General features: G+C 38.7%; 1 protein-coding gene across 11 annotated transcripts in view; it reads left to right on the top strand.

The window, feature by feature from the left end:
- The first annotated feature begins 2,394 nt into the window (after window positions 1-2,394).
- The window catches only part of Hnrnpc (heterogeneous nuclear ribonucleoprotein C), a 56,955-nt gene continuing 39,593 nt past the window's right edge, over window positions 2,395-19,756 (top strand). For 2 of the 11 annotated variants that reach the window (XM_078050400.1, XM_078050403.1), the window contains exons 1-3: window positions 2,400-2,550; window positions 3,165-3,209; window positions 8,116-8,141. The gene's annotated coding sequence lies outside the window, so the exon portion shown is untranslated. Of the gene's footprint in view, window positions 2,551-3,164; window positions 3,210-7,625; window positions 7,789-8,115; window positions 8,142-8,757; window positions 8,869-19,756 lie in introns of those variants that run through there. The other 9 variants (XM_078050392.1, XM_078050402.1, XM_078050394.1 and 6 more) reach the window with 8 other exon arrangements.

The raw sequence follows: 19,756 nt of genomic DNA on the forward strand, positions 1-19,756 counted from the left end.
TTGTACCTCTCTTTACTTAATATATTTATTGGGAGTTAAGTAACAGTTTACAGGTAGATTTACAGATTTCTGAGAAATTTGGGAGTTAAAGGTTGGTAGTCAGACTGGTGTTAGGAATGACAGGCCACCAGAAGTACAAACTTCTGAATTAGAATGTAGGTTTTTTTGGTCCTTTTTTAAAAATGTTTTTTAGTTATAGATGGACGCAATATCTTTGTTTATTTATTTTCATGTGGTGCTGAAGACCAAACCCAGTGCCTCACATGTATGAGACAAGCACTCTGCCACTAAGCCACAACCCTAGCCCTTTCTTGTCCTTCTTTTAGGTCTCTACCTATTTTTTTCCTCTTCCTGCTTCATGCCAGTGTTATGAAGTTCTTTGAAATAAACTCCAATGTGGCAATTCAGATGAGGCTTTAAGCACTTGTCAGATGTTTCCCCACTGATTCAAAGTAAATGATTAAGAAAATATTAAAAAGTGTGCGCGCACACTGTCATATGTCCAGCATAGTGGCTGGACAGCATAGTGGCTCCTGCCTGTGATCCCAGCTATTGGAGAGGCTGAGACAGAAGGACTGCAAATTCAAAGATAGCCTGGGAAACCCGGGACACTCCATCTCAAAAGAAAAAAAAAAAAAAAGAAAAAAAAGAAAAAGAAAGAACAAACAAAAATCACATATAATAGCCCCATCAGGTGAAAACCACTCTTAAGCCTTTAGTATATTTTTTTCCTCCCATGTTAAGTCGAATCCTCCAGTCTCAGCCTTCAGAGTCGCTGGAATTACAGGCAAGGGTCACCGCATCCGGCTCCTTCCAAGTCTCTTGTTTTTACTTTTTAGTTTAACGCAATATAAGGGAGGGGGTGGTGGGGGTGGTGGGTGTGGGGGGGTGGTGGTGGTGGTGGTGGGTGTGGGGTGGTGGTGGTGGTGGTGGTGGAATCCACATGGTATGGAAAGGGATACCAATGAAAAAGTTAAAAAAGTTTCTCTCCCCCAGACTTAGGAGCTAGTCAGGTGTGGGGCTGCATGCCTGTAATCCCAGCGACTAAGGAGGCTGAGGCAGGAGGATCCCAAATTCAAGGCAATTAGCAAGCAATTTAGCAAGACCCTAAACAGTTTAAGGAGAACCTGGCTCAAAAACAACAACAAAAACAACATACTGCGAATGTGACTCTGGTTAAATGCTCTGGGTTCATTCAATCCCTGCTTAAAGGGTAAAAAAGAAAAAGAAAAAAAAATAGAGCTAGCCTTCTTTCTCTGGAATTTAGAATTAATGCAAAACGAGCACATAAAACTGCCTTCATATATGTACACGTCTCTCAACTTAGAAAGACCCTGTCTCAAAATAACAAAAATAAAAAGGGAATGGGGGTATGGCTCAGTGATTAGGCGCCTGAGTTCAAACAGCGGGTTCCAAAAAGAAGCATACAAGTGAAATTACACTACCCAGACAGTGCTTTGTACCTTGCTGTATCTACTTAATAATAAATGAAATCTTCCCTAAGAGCAGCACACAAAAGGCTTCCTTTTCTGAGCAGAGCAGGAGCAAGTCCAATGTGTGCAAGCTTCCTATAATATAACAAGAGGGACTGGCAGGAGAGAACAGAAAGCGGGTTAAGTGGGAGACAGCCCCATTTCAGGATGAGAATTAAGAGACCAGGTTTGGAGAGGTAGGCCAAAATGGTTGGTTTGTATATTCATGAGTGAAACAAGTTAGGCTAGATTAGGGGCCGGAGTTTGGGAGGCCAAACATTTTAAGAAGTCCAGGAGGCAGGTGAGTTTGGAAACGAGAAGGGATTTGGCATTGGAAAAACTGCAAGTCTGGTTAGTTTTCTCAATTTTAACATGGTCTAGTTATCAATGCTCCCTTCTGACTCCAAAGACAGTGTTTTTTTTTTATCCACGCGGCATGGCGGAGGCCTCATTTGGCGCCTTTTCTTTTTCCTATGCCCGAGGCTAGGGCAGGTCCTTTTGCGCCCGGTACCTGGCTACACCCTAACCCTTCCCTGCCCCCGCGCCGCGGGAATTCTGAGATCTGGGCGGACCTTTTACTAGGAACTCTAAAAATCAGAGATAGGACAATGCGGCCGCCAGTCAGAGCTCCTAGATACCCGGATGCGAAGCGGTACGCTATACAAAGGCGAGTTTCCACCCGGCGCTTCGTCTGGTACAGTGGCCAATAAACATTCCTCAAGCACTAAATGACAGGAATAATAGCCAGTTACAAACTAGTTTCTGTCACGCATGTGGAAATTCTCCGACTTGGACTAACCCACTTCTGATTGTGATTGGACAGAATTGTGAAAAGCGGTAGTACTGTCTATTTAGGAGCAGGAGCGAGAAGAGGAACAGCCAATAGGAAGGTTCTTGGGAGTGAGGCGGGGTTTAGGTCTTCGCCTCGGCGGCAGAGGAGACTCGGGGGCCATTTTGTGAAGAGACGAAGGCTGAGCGGTTGCGGCCGCCTTCCTGACCTCGAGCAGCAGTCGACTTCTTCATATAGAATCTGGGAGTAGGAGATTCAGAATCGAATCTCTTCTCCCTCCCCCTCCTGGTAAGTGGAGGGGTGGACGCAGTGGGGGCGCTGGGTTTTTTAGGGAGACCGAGAGGGTGTGGGAGAAAAGACGAGGGAACCTTCCCCTCGGCAGAGTAACCAGGCCCGCATTTATTTTTTCTGCAATGGGGATTAGATCTGGAGCAGGAGAGAGTTTACGGGCCCCAGCCTCTGCGTAGATTTAACCTAGTGTCCTTTAGGCTACTCTCGGCAAGAAAAATGTGCTTTTTTCGCTCTAGTGTGTTTAACGGCTTCTTTCCCTTTCATTTTCTACGATCGTCAGGACTCCGAGATAACGAAAGTGAAGACCGAGAGGCTCATAATAAAATTGCAGTTAATGTATAATTGGTGCTTTTTAATAACATTGCCTTAAATTTAAAAATTGGGCGGGGGGGGATGAGGACGGGTAGAGGTATGGCGAATTTTATAAATTCCGGAACATGCCGCATGGCATAGGAATAATATTTTAACAATAGATTTAGTATTTTTACCGGTTACTTTTTATTTTTCGCTGAGCAAATGCTGGATCTCCAAGTTTTACTTTTAATTGTTTGTTAAAGGAAATATTGTTTATATTTAACAGTAATAATTACAGCTGACTTTTTTATCTGCAGGTTACAAATCACTTGAAATATTTAAGTTAGTGGATCTTTGCTGAGGTAGGTATTAATATCTTTCTCAGACAGGAACTGAGGCATTAAGAGTGTTGGTTGACAGGATTATATTAAACCAGTAGCAGAACTACTAAGGAATTTGATGTTAGGTAGGTCAAGTAGTTTTACCTAGTTATTGGAACACTAGGTGCTAAAACCCTATATTCTAATTTAGGAGAACCAGTTACAGAAACTCTTTGGTAACTGGAATTCCCAAAACTCCTGGACTTGGGGGGAAAAAAATTACCAGACTTCGGTTTGTTATTAATGTAACTTACTATGACGCAGAATTAAAATTTGAACCTTCAAGATATTGTCATTAATTCTGTACATTTGAACTTGGGCAGTAATGCACAGCTACTTTTTATTAAGCCAAGTATTGTAGTGCTTTTATCTGCCAAATGCTGAAACCTCATTGTAATATTGGCTAACATAAAAAGAATATGGGTCCCAGGTGTAGCTCAGTGGTAGAGCACATGCTTAACTTGTAGTACACCCTGGGTAAAGTCCTCAGCATCACCCTTTAAATAATAACTAAAGTAGTATCACATTGGCCTATCTGGGAAATCACATTTTAAAAAAATCCTTGCATACGATTTATCATTACTTTTTTTAAACAAAACTAATATCATTAATCACGGTTTAAACTAATACATTAATTTAAGGAAACAGTTTGATATGGGTAAGGGCTAAGCCTTTTTAAAAGCCTAAACGTGTATTATTCGTGGGCTTAAAAATTTATCACTGCTGAATAGTCAGAAACCAAGGTAAGGTGTGGTCTTGCCTTCCTTTTATCCTGTCTACTGGGGAGGCTGAGATGGGAAAGATCCAAGTCTGCACAACTCTCTCAAAAAGGGCTGGGGATGTGGCTCAGTCTTAAAAGGGCTAGCCTATACATGTAAGGACTGGGTTCAATCTCTAGTGCTGCAAAAAAAGAGAAATGAGGTTAAGGGCTGTAATTGATTATCTATCAAAAATATTGGTAGATGTCAGAAATTAGAATGTAAGAAAGTTGCTGATAAAAATTGAAATTAATTCAAGGGTACTTTTCTTCCCTTGACTTGTTAGAAATATGGGTTACTGGATATTCACATGTATCAAGGAAACAAAGTATATCAGGAGCTCTAACCACAGACTATCTAGATGTTTTCTCAACTAGGTAAGAATCTGATTGTACCCAGAGGAAGGGTTTAGGAAGGATGACAAGTTGTAGATCTTCAGATCTTGTTATGCTTGAGTCATTCTTGGTAATAATTAATGGTGGTTGCTATTACTTCTGTAGAGAATTTAAATATTGCTTATGTTTGTAATTAGATCTCTAGAGGTTTTGACGTAATATGTGATATCATTTGAGATAAAATGACTGTTAGGAACAAGCAAGGAATAAATTCCGAAATAGCTAGTTGTAAAAGATCAGTAGTTAAATTGCCAGGTTCAGGGATGCACATTTGTAATCCCAGAGGTTGAGGCAGGAGGATTGATTACAAATTCAAGGCCAGCCTCAACAACTTAAGACACTGTCTCAAAAAGAAAAAAGGAGTGGTAAATTCAAGGCCAGCCTCAACAACTTAAGACACTGTCTAAAAAAAAGAGGGGTGCAATTTAGTGGTAAAGTACCACAAAAAGGGGGGAAAATGAAGTGTTGATTGTGAGAGATTTTAACTAGGGAGTATAACAGTGGAAAGAATCCTGGCATAGGGGTTTGGAGAACTGAATTTTATCTTGCTCATTGCATCTGTTATGTCAGGCATATCATTGGAACTTCTAGATTTGAGTTTTATAGCTGTTAAATCAGGAGGCTTAGACTATATTTTAATTTCTTTTTTGGGGGGGGGTACCAGAGATTGAACTCCCTGGCACTGGACCACTGAGCCACCTCCCCAGCCCTATTTTGCATTTTATTTAGAGACAAGAGTCTAAAGTTGCTTAGCACCTGGCTTTTGCTAATGCTGGCTTTGAACCTACAATTCTCTGTGTGCCAAGGCGCCCAGCTCTTATTTTAATTTCTCTAATGCAAATCACCTTGTTTCCAGAAGACTGGAAAGTGGAAAAAGTTTTTATTAAAAGCAATTTTCTGGTTGGGTATAGTGATATTCCTGAGGCTATCTTCAGCTGAGACTCTAAAATTTAAAAAGGCTAGGGATGAAGGTTGGTAAAGCACCCCTGGGTTCAATCCCCAGTACTGAAAAAATAAAAGCAATTTTCTAAATTAGTAATTAATATTAGCAACTGACCATAAAAACTGTATGTCAGTCTTTGAAATTTTATTAGGCCATTTGGAGGGGCGGTGACCTGGGATTGAACCCAGGGTACTTAGCCACTGAACTACAACCCCAGGGCTTTTAATGTTTTGTTTTGAGACAGCTTTCCTAAAATGTTTAGACCTTCACTAAGTTGCTAAGGCTGACCTTGAAACTTTGTGATCCTCCTACCTCAGCCTCTGAGTATCTGGAATTCTGGTATCATTCCCGGCTAATATTTGTTTTTTGGGAGCATTGTTTGTTCTTGCTTAATATTTATGTGTTCATTGTCATTGGAAACAGGAGGTTATAGTTTGCTTGTATGTATTAGATTTATTTTTCTGATTTGTGAAAACCAGAAATGTTAGGTATAGTATAACTGCAGCTGCTGTTTTAGATGCTCTAATGTTTGCATTTATAAAAGGAAAAAAGATTACCATTGGGTTTTGACTCCTTTGGTATATTTACTGTGAACGGAGGGTTACATTTTTGGGGGTTTGTTTATATTAGATCAGGAAAACATTTCTAGCATTGTGACAGATAATACACTGGAAACGTAAGGCACTTTAAGGAATTGATTAGGGGGTAAGGTTTTCTCAAATATTCACAATAATTCTCAAACACAGGATTAACTAGAAGACAAGTTGAAGACAGGTTGAACTGCTGGGTCTCCCACCAGTTTCTAATTAATTCAGATGATGCCTTGTAATTTGCATTTCTAGTGAGTGCCAAGTGATGACGTTCATGCTATTGGTTGGCATAAGTCACTTTGAGAATACCATTTTAGAAGAAGGAATCCAGACTTAATGGGTTTTGACTGATCTGTGATAACTCCTAATTGAAAAGCTTTGCAATAGATTTTCCTGGTATGATGTGGTGTCTTGATTAACATTAAAGGATGGTATTTTCTTGGCATTGAGAAATGTAAATGCTTTCTTTTCATGCATTTTAAGGGTGTGTCTTGCAGTGTATATGCAAAGGATTTGTGGACAAGCCATAAATTTAACATTCTGACAAATTTTTTTACCAGGTTCAGAACATGATTCCACACAGGAGTGTTCCACAGTAATTTCAATACTGACTTGAAGGGGATAATATTCAAACGTACATTCTCTATAGTATTTAATATTTTCTATAGTATTTACATTTGTACACTATTACCCATTAAATATAAAAGTATGTTATGTGTAAACATGTCTGCTTTTTAAAAATTTACTTAAAAATCTGAATTTTATTACCTGTTCTGTTGCTGTAGTCTTTCATACATATTCGGCTCAAGGCACACATTTTCAAAGGTCAGGTTAAAATTCTTATAGTTTACTCAAATTTAGGGAGAACAAGACCATATGACAGTATGGAAATGTGACTCCACCAATTCATGCTTACTCCTATTAGCTACAGTCTAATTCCTTTAACTGATGAAACACCCATTGTGTCATGTGTAATTTATTTTAGTATGGTATTATGTATCAAGAGTCTTCCAATTCACTATACTAGATGATTAAAAAAACCCCACAGAACCATTCTGTAAAGACCATAGTTTTATTTCACATGTTTTATTACATTAAATATTCAGTAGCCACAATAGTTAATTTTTTTCTTCCATCTGTATCATTTTTCATTTGTCAGTGAGTGGACTAAATGGGCTCCTTATTTAAAATACCTTTCCCCCTAACTGTAGAACCTCATTAGGCCTTTTGGTTTGATCACTCATTGGTTTTGAGAGTAGGTAACTCATCTTTAGTTCATATCTTCATGATAGACCATTCACATTCAGTCCATATTACTCAAGAAAAGTACATGAGTCTGCTTACCTTCATAACCTCAGTATTTGATATTTGCTCACTTTTTCATCTCCATTTGTTGGCCTACTTTTTTTTTGTATTTTTCGTGCCCAAACTGAAGATTATTGAGATGACTTGTTCATATGTATACTCTCTTCAGAGCCCCCTAAGGGGACTCTGACATGTATTTAGTTATTTGGCCATCTATTGATGTTGAATTGTAAATAACAGTCACTGGTAGCAGTGATAATGCTTATCAAGGCTTACCCCATTCCAGTGAAATGTTAATGCTTTACCAAAATGTGTTAGATGCAATAGACAGATGTTTCTGTCTTGGGGGTTTAGGGCACAACATTTCTGAGGAACTCTGACTCAATCTGTCCCTTCTCCTTTCACAGGGCAGCAAGGCGAACCCCATCCCTACTCACTGGAGCTCAGCTTTGATTTTTAACCTCCCTCCCCCACCCTTCCAGAACACACACATTCCCATTCCAAAATGATTTTATAAAGACATTTTAAACATAAGGATGCAACTTGGTGTGCACTACAGCAAATTTACAGGTGTTTTTTTTAAATTTCCAAAAACGGGACCTGGATTTCAGATGTAATTTTTAAAATTTCTATTTCTATTTTTTCTGCAGCAGTTGGGTTAGAGGAGGAGGAGCCTTTTAGCCTCTCATAAACTGACCTCTATACTTCCTCGTGTATTTTTAAGATTGATTGATGATGTGGAAAGGGCTTTGCTTGTCTGCTACTGAGAACATTACCCTTGCGGTTTTTGTGGAAACTGCTTTTGGAAAGAAAAAAAGAAATGAACTTTACTGACTTAACATTTTTGCACCTCCCGTTTTTCTAATCTGGGCTATTTTTATTTTTGTTTTTTTACAGTGAGATTTTTTTGATCTTCAGCTACAGTAAGTTATTCCAATTTTTTTTTTACATTTTTCCTGACTTTCCGCTGATTTCCTTTTTATTGTTGTTACTAGTTATTATTATTATTATTATTTATTATTATTATTATTATATACTTATGATGGTGATGATGATGATGATAATGACACTGATGATTTTTAACCGGATTAAATCGAGTTTTTCTGAATGTTCATAAGAATTTCTTCGGCCTCCTGATTGACTTTGGAGTTTTGCATCTTGGGAGAGAGAGTGAAGGCATTAGCATTTTTAAGTGGATTGATCACATAAACCTTTTCTCTCCCAACCCCACCCTTGTCCTCAACCCCTTCCCCACACTGGAAATAATTTTACTGGCTGTTAAGTCTGTGACCTTATTTTTCCTGATCTTTAACTTAACTGTTTTAGAGCATCTCTGGACGTCTGTATTTTTAATTTTTTTTATTTTTGTTTTTTTATTTTTAATCTTTAATTTGTTAAATTTTTAAACTGTGCTGCAATAAAATGTGTGTGGTACTACTTAACACCTATAATGGTGATGGCACTTTCCCAGAAAGCCATCTTCCTCCTCTTTCCCTTGAAATCCCATCCTGCTTTTCCTGTACACTACCCCTCACAAACCACAAGCTGCAGCAACATGGATGCCCAGCCTGGAGCAGCATCAGCCAGGATGACCTGGAGCCAGGGGGGCCTTCGGATCAGATGCACACCCTTCCTGGGTGATGGTAAGAGGTGTGAGGTCCACTTGGTTTCATTGCAAAGAATAGGAAGTAGAGTCATTTAAATTTAGTGGATGTGGTGTAGGTCAGTGTCTCTGGAAGTGTGTTGGGATAAGCCTTTAGTGTGTGTAGCTTGATATGACTCCCAATGGAGGCAGCCTAAGTTATTTGTAAAACTAATTGTTGAATAATGATGTATTCCTAATTTGGGCTGATTGGAGAAATTTTTTTTAAAGAGAATTTTTTAATATTTATTTTTTAAGTTTTTGGTGGACACAACATCTTCATTTTTATGTGGTGCTGAGGATCGAACCCAGCGCCCCGCGCATGCCAGGCATGCGCCCCACGGCTTGAGCCATATCCCCAGCCCAAGAATTTTTTGATGAATATGACAGCTGAAGTTTACCTGTAATTTACAATGAAAATGACTTGTTTTAGTGATTAATAACAAGACGAGGACATTAGGCAGGCTTTCTTAGATAACTGCAAATTAGTGAGGACAGTTTGATTTAGAGCAATCTGGGTTTATGATAGTAATTTTGGACTGCATTTATCTCATTTACATTTAACATGAATCAAACCACGAGATAAGCTCTAATGTTAGGAGGCTATCACTGAAAATTTTTTAAGAATATGAGGAAAGGGGCCAGGTATGGCGATTCCAACACGCCTGGAATCCTAGCAGCTGGGGATTTTGAGGCATGAGGATCTCAAGTTCAAAGTCAGCCACAGCAACTTGGTGATACCCTGTCTCTAAAAGGGCTGGGGATGTGGCTCAGTGGTTAAGTGCCCTTGGCTTCAATGCCCAGTACAAAAAAAGGATCTAGACTTGACCCCTTTTCCAGTGAGAATTGAGGCTCGGCAGGCTAGTGGGCAATCCACTGTGTTCCCTAATGTAATAGGAAGGGATGAGTCCTGAGTATTTATAAGAATAACATTTAATAAAGACATGAATAATGGGAGTTACAACTTTTAAATCATTTGTAGTGGTATGCTTGTTAATACCAGTGACTGGATAGAAGAGCAGCAATTTTTTTTTTTAGAGAGAGAGAGAGTGAGGGGGGAGGGGAGAGAGAATTTTTAATATTTATTTTTTAGTTCTTGGCGGACACATCTTTGTTGGTATGTGGTGCTGAGGATCGAATCCGGGCTGCACGCATGCCAGGCGAGCGCGCTACCACTTGCGCCACATCCCTAGCCCCGAGAACAGCAATTTTGAAACCAGTTTGAGACAGACATTTTTCAAAAAGGGCTGAAGAGTCCTGTGTTGTGGCACATGCCTTTAATCCCGGTGAAATGGGAGGCTGAGGCAAGAGGATTGCAAGTTCAAAGCCAGTCTCTGCAATTTAGCAAAACCCTGTCTCAGAGTTGGATGTGGCTTAATGGTTAAGTCCGTGGTACCAAAGAAACTGAAAAGGGCTAAAGTTGTAGATGAGTGGTAGAGTTCTCTGGATTTAATCCCCAGTATGGGGAGAGAAAAAAGTTAATTGATGTGTTTTGCTGATTACAGGAAAATATTTTAATTTTTAGAGTTCTCACATATTTTGATGTGGAGGATAAGTAGAATGATATCTTTTAAAGGACTATACAGTGCTGTGGTGCTAGGTCAAATTACATACTTGTTTCCTTTTTTACATACTTATTTACATATTTTTACATATTTCTCCTTGTTTACATACTTGGACCTAAAAAGGAAAATAGGTAAAGTGAATACATTTTGCCAAAAAGCAAAATAGAATGGGAGAAAGTCAAAGCAGAAGATCCTGAGGTAGGGAAGCAAAATATGGAGTGTTTCTGTGTGGTGCTGGGGATTGGTCCCAGAGCCTTGAGTATGCTGGGCAGGCGCTCTGCTACTTTGCTACACACCCAGTTTGGAATTTTTTTTAGAGGTCCAAATTTTATTGATATTGTTCATTGTATGAAAGTTATCACTTTCTGTTGTGTGGCACACATGTACTATAGATTTGGTTTGATTTATTTCTTGTTAGCTTTACAAATGCATTTGTTTTTCCTAGTTTTAGACATAAAAAAGTATAATTCCTGTTTTGGGATAGTCTTGTTAAGGGAGACACTTGAACTTAGTAGCAACATGAATAAGAATGAGCAATACATTGTGTAGAAGCATGTGAAGATGCATACCTGATAAGATATTAAGAGATCAGGGAATGCTCTTAGAGGAAGTTAAAGGAACAGAACTTTAAGGCCAGATCATAAAAATTTTAGTACATTGCCAGGAGTTTGTATTTTATCCAGTAGTAAGTCAGTGAAAAATTCTGAAATGGGAAGTCACATCAGGTTTTTATTTTCAGTAATGTAATTCTTAAAGTAGTGTGGAGATGTGTTTTGAGGAAAATGAGGCTGAAACTCCTTGGTCAAAAGGGAAGCTCTTAAAATCCAAGAAAGAAGCTTATCACAATGGCATAGGCTTGCATTGAGAGGCCAAGGAAAGGAGATTAAGTGGCCAAACACTGCAATTAAGTGAGACTATCTCAAAATAACAAAAAGGCTTTGGGATGTAGCTCATTAGTAAAATGCCCTGGGGTCAGTCTCCAGTACAGGGTGGGATTACCTGTTACCTGGTCTGGCATGTCAAAGGGATTAGATATCAGGGTTAACTGAAGTTTTGGTAGTGGATCTAATTGGAAAAGAGAAAGTAAAATTTGATATGACTGGGATTCTAACTTCCAGTAAGGGGGTAGAGAATGAAAACAAGGTGAGCAAGTTAGAATTACAATCAGCCCATGCCTGTAATTCCAGGAACTGGGTAGTTGAGGCAGGAGGATGGCAAGTCAAGGCCAGCCTCCTCAATTTAGTGAGAACTTAGTTCAAAAAGCACAGGGCATGTGGCTCAGTGTTAAGCACCTCTATGTTAAATCCCCTATTTGCCAACCCCCTCCCTCCCTCCAAAAAATAGGAAGGTGTGGAAAAGTCTAAAATCTTTTTTTTGTTGGGGATACTGGGGATCCAGCCCAGGGGTGCTTTACTCTTGAACTATATCCCCAGTCCTTTTATTTTGAGATAGCATTGTGCTAAGTTGCTGAGGCTGGTCTTGAACTTGCCATCCTCCTGCCTTAGCTTCTGAAGTCACTGGAATTACAGGTAATGTGCCACTTTGCCTGGCTTTCTAAAATAATTGATTTTGGGTGGGGTTGTTACTGGGGATTGAACTCAGGGGCACTAAACCATTGAGCCACATCCCCAGCCCTATTTTGTATTTTATTTAGAGACAGGGTCTCACTGAGTTGCTTAGTACCTGGCAATTTCTGGCTTTGAACTCAAGGATATCCTGTCTCGGCCTCCCAAGCCACTGGGATTATAGGCGGATGCCACCATGGCCCGCTATTGATTTTTCTTTTTTTTTTTTTTTAAATATCTGTCCCATAGTGATGTAGGTGGACACAATATCTTCATTTTTTATGTGGTGATGAGGATCAAACCCAGCAAGCACCCCATGTGTGCTAGATGATTTCTCCATCTCTGAGCCACACCCAAGTCCCTCTTTTTCTTTTTTTAAAGTAATCATGAGACATTAAAGTAGAAATGTTGATTCATGAAACAATTCAGAGTTCTTACCCTGAAAATTGTTAGATTTGGACATACAAGCAGCTGATTAAGCCTTTTTCTCTTGGAGATACAAACAACAATTATTGTAGTTTTGATCCATTGAGAGAAAAGAAAATATGCTATTATGGATGAGAAAATAGAAAAACAAGTGTAGGTAACAGAAGTGGAGGGATGATGGTAAAGGAGCTAAGGGTGAACTTGAGGTCTGGAATATCATGTGAAGGCACAGATAATGGGGAGAATAATTTTCTTTGGAGCAATAGTTAATTCCTGAAAAATAGTATCACACAGCTGCATGAGATCCCAGCTACTCAAGAGACTGAGGCATGAGGATGGCAAGTTCAAAACCTGTTGGAGTGACTTAATGAGACCTTGTCTCAAGAAAAGGACTGGCTATGTAGCTCAATGTAGAGCATATCTGGGTTTAGTTTTCAGTACCACAGAAGGAAGAAAATGCATAGAATAAGAGATGCAGGGATCAGATATTCAATATTGGATAGGTCAAGATATTGGAAGGTCAAGTTTCAGGTCTAGATTATCTGTCAAAAGAAGAATCAGGAAAGATTTTGGAGAAGAGATTTGTCAGGAACTACATTCTGTTTATAGTGTGGGAAATGAGGACTAAGTGTAGATAGGCATGGTAGACTTATAAAAGTAGGCAGTTTTAAACTTTTTAAAAAAATTTACTTTGTTATAACAGTTTTAGGTATTTTAATTTTACTTTTATGTGGTGTTGAGGATTGAACCCAGTGCCTCACGCATGCTAGGTGAGCACTCTACCACTGAGCACAACCCAAGCCCTATTTTAAACTCTTTTTTTTTCTAAGAGAGAATTTTAATATTTTATAGTTATTGGCGGACACAACATCTTTCTTTGTATATGTTGCTGAAGATCGAACCCGGGCTGCACGCATGCCAGTCTAGTGCGCTTTTTACTACAGCTTGAGCCACATCCCCAGCCCCTTATTTTAAACTCTTGAAGAAAATAGGACTAAGCATACTGGGTGGTTTTTCTTCAAGTTTTTTTTTTTTTTTTTTGTATTATCAGCAAATGTAATTAGTGATGGCAGAGAAGATGACAGATGGACAACTGATAAGACATTAGGAGATTACTAGTTATTTCTGTAATACCCAATTAATTGCTTTCTGTTTCAGGAGAACGGTAATAGAAAATGCATTGCATCCTGAGGAAAGTAATAACAGGTTGAACATCCCTTTTCTTAAAACCTGAAAATCCAAAATTTGAAAAGTTTGAGCCTAACATGATGCTTAAGCTTTTGGATTTTCATATAAAGTGTACTGAATTGATGGTCTATGCAAGAATTTAAAAACCCAAAATCTGAAGGTCCCAAACATTTTGGGTAAAGGATATTCGCCCTGTAATTGAACACTTCATTGTATCTGTTACAATGCAATTTTTTTTATTGGTTGTTCAAAACATTACAAAGCTCTTGACATATCGTATTTCATACATTAGATTCGTATTTCATACATTAGATTCAAGTGGGTTATGAACTCCCATTTTTACCCCAAATACAGATTGCAGAATCACATTGGTTACTCATCCACATTTTTACAGCAATTTTTAAAAATATTTTTGTTTATTTTTTTAATGTACTGAGGATGGAACCCAGGGTCTCACATGTGCGAGGTGAGCACTCTACTGCTGAGCCACAACCCCAGCCCCACTATTAGCAATTCTTAATTTTTGGTAACATAAAAATTTTTTATTTTATCCTTCATATTTTAGAATGTTGAAGTACAGAATTTAAATAATTTGCCCAAGATTTAGACATAATGAGTAAGCCTAAATGGAGCAGATTCAACCTAGACAGTAAGAAGTAAGATTACAGATTGGATTACTTTTGACATGTTGACTAGAAAAACGAATCTTAATTAAAGTACCACAAAAACCGTTACTTTAGATTTTACTGCTATTTTTGTGGTGCTTGGGGACTTTTTTCTTTTTGGCACCTGGACAGGCTCATGACAGTATACTTCTACTTTTGAAGAATTTATAACTACCATATTGATAATATTTGTCTTTAAGTTTGCATCTTTTACAGTACTCCTGGGGATTGAACACATTGCCATACATGCTAGATGAATGCTGAGCCAGGTATCTAGCCCTTTTTATTTTCATAGACAGCGTGTCAAGAAAGCTGTTCCTTTTGTGTCAGATTGCCCACACTGGCCTTGAACTCTGAGATCACCTTATTGTAACATACTGATTTGCAGAGATTACAGGCAGTTGTACCTTGTTTTTCTCCATGAAATATTATTTTTTTTAAAGAGTGAGAGAGGAGAGAGAGAATTTTTAATATTCATTTTTTAGTTCTCGGCGGACACAACATCTTTGTTGGTATGTGGTGCTGAGGATCGAACCCAGGCCGCATGCATGCCAGGCGAGCGCGCTACCTCTTGAGCCACATCCCCAGCCCCAGTCTCCGTGGAATATTATTTTTGGTACCAAGGATTGAACTCAACCATTGAGCCACATCGCTAGCCCTTTAGGAGGCAGGGTCTCACTGAGTTGCTTAGCACCTTAATAAGTTGCTGAGGCTCACTTTGAACATGCAGTCCTCCTGCATCAGCCTCCCAAGCCACTGGGGTTACAGGTGTACACAACTGCACTTTGCTGACTGAAATTTTTTTTTATTCTCCCAGATTGTTGTTTTTGTGGCTGTTCCTTTTTCTGTTTGAATGTCCTGTGGCTTTGTTCTATTTTTCTGTATAACTTCATTGGTTCTCATAATTTTTTTTTCTCATAATTTTATGTATTATATAAGTAGATGATCTCCAGACTTGTATCAACAGCCTGTACTTCTTGATTTTCTTTTTTTCCTTTTTTTTTAATATCCATGGATACAATACCTTTATTTTATTTGTTTTTATTTTTATGTGGTGCAGGCGCCTCTTGCATGCTGGACAAGCGCTCTACTACTGAGCCACAACCTGTTCCCCCTCTTGATTTATGTCTTAAAGGAGTTACTTCCCTGACATTTCCTTGAATATCAGATATATCAAACTAAAAGTAAACTATACTGCTGTTATATTCCTGAAAGAAGTTCCTTTTTCTTTTTTCAGTTAATGAAACTTTAATATCATGTTACTTAAGCCTAGTTAGTCATCTTTGACTCTTTCAATCAAGAGGCCTTTGGCCTTTTAGAATACCAGGCCATCAGCTCTCTTGTTAAAGCGGAATGGAATTAAAGCATGGCTTGGAGGTATACAACACTCATACCAGCAACTCCAGAGGCTGATGCAGGGGGGTCACAGTTTGAAGCCAGTCTCCACAATAAAAGGGTCTTAAAGAGTGAAGTGCCACTGAAAATGCCATCACTTACTGCAGTTTCAACCCACCATTGCCTCTTGTGCTTTATTATCTTTTGCAATAGGTTTACATTTCTTTTGTTTGTTCTCAAAGTGGTGGCTAGATTGGTCATGTTAGGATGTCATGTTAGAACCGCATGTCATTGAAATAACATGTTTGAGTCTAATCCTATCAGGAAGCTGAGGCACAAGATTCACATTGGTGTCCAGCCCAGTCAAGGGTAATGAGGCCCTTCTCAAATTTTTTTAGAAGGAGGGTCTGACTGTGAATGTGGCTTAGTTGTAGGGTGCCACTGGGATCAGTCCCCAGTACTGCCAAAACACTATTGGAGAAGAATGAATAAATGTTTTCTCCTTTCTCAGCCTTCATAGTACCTGGGTTATAGGGGTGCACCAGCACCCATAGCTCAAAAAAGTTTTTTCTTATTTTTTAATGCCAGAATTATGTCTTTAATTGTTTAAAGTTCTATTGAAATTAGAAGGGAAGTGTAAAATGCATGTGTATATACACATATGCAGGTGTGTGTATATATTTGTATGGTAGGAAATACCTGTTTTACTGCCAACAGTTTTTAGCTGGTTATGGTGGCGTACACTTGTAATCACAGTGACGATGGATGACAAGTTTCAGGCCAGTCTCAGCAATTAGAAAATTTAAAAAGAGCTGAGGAGGTATTTCACTGGAAAGTGCTCCTAGGTTCAATTTCCAGTATCCCTTTCCCTGAAAAAGCAGTATGTAAAAAGGTATTGCTTTGCTTGGTGTGATGACAGATTTCTTTAATCCCAGAGACTGAGGCAGGATGACTGCAAGTTCAGAGTCAGTCTCAGTAATTTGATGAGGCCTTAAGCAATTTAGTACAAGATGCAGTCTCAAAAAGTAAAACGGACTTGGAATGTAGCTGAGTGGTTGTACTCCTGGTATAAATCTCTGGTATTTAAAAAAAATTGAAACTCACTAGGTGTGTGTTTTTATACTAAAGTCAGATTTTACTGGTTTTAGAAGACACAACCCTACATGATCTGTTGTGCAGCTTCTACTTTACTGTTGGTATGCCGAATTCCAGTCAGCACTGGCTGGCTTTATGTATTTTAAGACCTGTTCATACCTCACCCTTTGTTTTTCTTCTTACTCATTTGCAAGGGTCCCCCACCCCCTTTGGTGGGTAGGTTGCCAGGGATCAACCCAGGTTAACCATTGAGCCACATTCCTATCCCTTTTTTGTTATTGTGAGTCCAAGTTAATTAGATCTGCAACAATTTTCTGAGACTAGCTCAGAACTTTCAGTCATCCTGCTACAGCCTTTGCAGTCTTTGGGATTACAGGTGTGGGCCAACACGTGGCTCCGTTCTTCAGGTTTTTACTCAAAGCCATCACCTTGGTGATTATCTTATTTAGTCCTTAAAGCTTCCAAAGTAAATATTTTTTTTAAACATTTTTTAAAATTTTTTATGTTTTATTTTATTTATTTTTTTTAAAGAGAGTGAGAGAGGAGAGAGATAGAGCGAATCTTTAATATTTATTTTTTAGTTCTCGGCGGACACAACATCTTTGTTGGTATGTGGTGCTGAGGATCGAACCCGGGCCGCACGCCAGGCGAGCGCGCTACCGCTTGAGCCACATCCCCAGCCCCAAAAGATTTTCTTTTAAAGGGGATATTATGCTCCAAACATTGTTTTATTTTTGTTTTTATGTGGTGCTGAGGATTGAACCCAGTGTCTCACATGTGTTAGGCAAGTGCACTACCACAGAGCTAAAACCCCAGCTCATCTTCCTAATAACTTTTTTTTTTTTTAAAAGAGAGAGTGATAGAGGAGAGAGAGAGAGAGAGAGAGAGAGAATTTTTTTTTAATATTTATTTTTAGTTCTCGGCGGACACAACATCTTTGTTGGTATGTGGTGCTGAGGATCGAACCCGGGCCGCACGCTACGCTTGAGCCACATCTCCAGCCCCCCTAATAACTTTTTAATGTGAATTTACCAACCAGCTCACACCAATTACAGAGTTTATTTGTATGTATAGAGATTTCTAGAAAGATGGGAGGTAGATAATTAACATGGGCAAGAAAATAGGATTTAAGAAGGATGAGGAAACATTTTTTGTAAGTACCTAAAGACTGAGTATTAAAATAAACAACATAGTATTGCTTCTAATTTAAAAACTTAAAAACTCCTTATTGTATATATGGTATATATGTATGTCACCTTTTGATTCTGTGTTGTATAAGTAGCATCTATGGTCTGCATAGGAGAGTTAGTAAAGAATCAGTGTTACTACTTGAAACGAATAGCCTTAAAACTTGATTTTGTTGAAGTTAGAATTTTCATGTACATGCAGTACAAATTTGGACAAACCATGCTATTTTTGAAAAATTATTCGCCAGGGAGAAAGCATGGCTTTCTCCTTTTTAAATTTAATTTATTATTTTTTTTTGTACTAGGAACTGAACCCAGGGACACTTAACCACTGAGACACGTCCTTGGCCCATTTTTTATTTTGAGGCAGAGCCTTGCTAATTTGCTGAGGCTCACTTTGAACTTGGCATCTTCCTACCTCAGCTTTCTGAGCTTTGGGTATTATAAGTGTGTGCCACCACACACAGCAAGAATGCCTATTTCTTTTTAAAATTTTCTTCTGTTTGATCTAATTGGTTTGGCACATCATACATAAATGGAGTATAATTTCTCATTTGTCTGCTTGTATATGGTATAGAGCTATACAAGTCAAAGCCTGCCTATTTCTAAGAGGTAGCTGTATAAGATTCGAGAACATCTTTTTGTTTTTTTCTGCTGCTTCTCTGATTTGATTTTTGACCAAGAGGAAATTATCTTCCTGTTTCCTCTTTACATTTACCATTGATCCTGAGATGGGAGCCTCCTGGGGAGGGTGGTGCACACCTGTAATCCCAGTAGCTCTGGGAGGCTGAGGCAGGAGGATCCTGAGTTCAGAGCCACACTCATCAGTGGTGAGGCACTTAGGAATTCAGTGTGACCCTGTCTCTAAATAAAATACAAAAGAGTGGTAGGGATGTGGCTCAGTGGTTGAATGCCCCTGAGTTCAATACCTGGTCAAAAAAAAAAAGAAAAAAAATTTAATATAACTCTCAAGCCAGAGAGTCTTTTCTAGACACTCTTGAATAATATATAGGAAGAGTTTTTTTTTTTTTTAATATTTTATAGTTTTTGGCAGACACAACATCTTTGTTTGTATATGGTGCTGAGGATCGAACCCGGGCCACAAGCATGCCAAACAAGCACGCTACCGCTTGAGCCACATCCCCAGCCCAGAATTTTTTAATATTTATTTATTTTTTTAAGTTTTTCGCGGACACAGCATCTTTGTAAAAGTTTTCTTTTTCTTTTTGTTATGATCCGGTCTCACTTGGTTGCTTACTATCTTGCTAAATTGTTGAGGGTGGTTTCCAACTTCAGATCCTCCTGTCTCAGCCTCCCATCCTGCTGGGATTACAGTGGTGTTCCACCATTCCCAGCTCAATTATGCCAGAGTTGTCATTTGTGTAGTGTTTTTTTTTTTTTTTTTTTAAGAGAGTGAGAAAGGAGAGAGAGAGAGAGAATTTTTAATATTTATTTTTTAGTTCTCTGCAGACACAATATCTTTGTTTGTATGTGGTGCTGAGGATCGAACCCGGGCCGCATGCATGCCAGGCGAGCACGCTACCGCTTGAGCCACATCCCCAGGCCTTGGGTAGTGTTTAAACTTTAGTTTTACTGAAATTTGAAGGGTTGACTAATCACATGACTTAATCACATGACTTGATTAATGTGAATTTAATGAAAGCTATCCCATCTTTATTATAACTTTAATCCAAATTATTCATAAACCCTTAGAAAATGTAAATGAGTCAAAAACTGACATACTTTTTTTTTTAAGAGAGAGAGAGAGATAATTTTAATATTTATTTTTTAGTTTTCGGCGGAAACAACATCTTTGTATGTGGTGCTGAGGATCTAACCCGGGCTGCATGCATGCCAGGCGAGCGCGGTA

The sequence above is a fragment of the Ictidomys tridecemlineatus genome, chromosome 5, assembly GCF_052094955.1.
Source record: "Ictidomys tridecemlineatus isolate mIctTri1 chromosome 5, mIctTri1.hap1, whole genome shotgun sequence".
NCBI lineage: Eukaryota > Metazoa > Chordata > Mammalia > Rodentia > Sciuridae > Ictidomys > Ictidomys tridecemlineatus.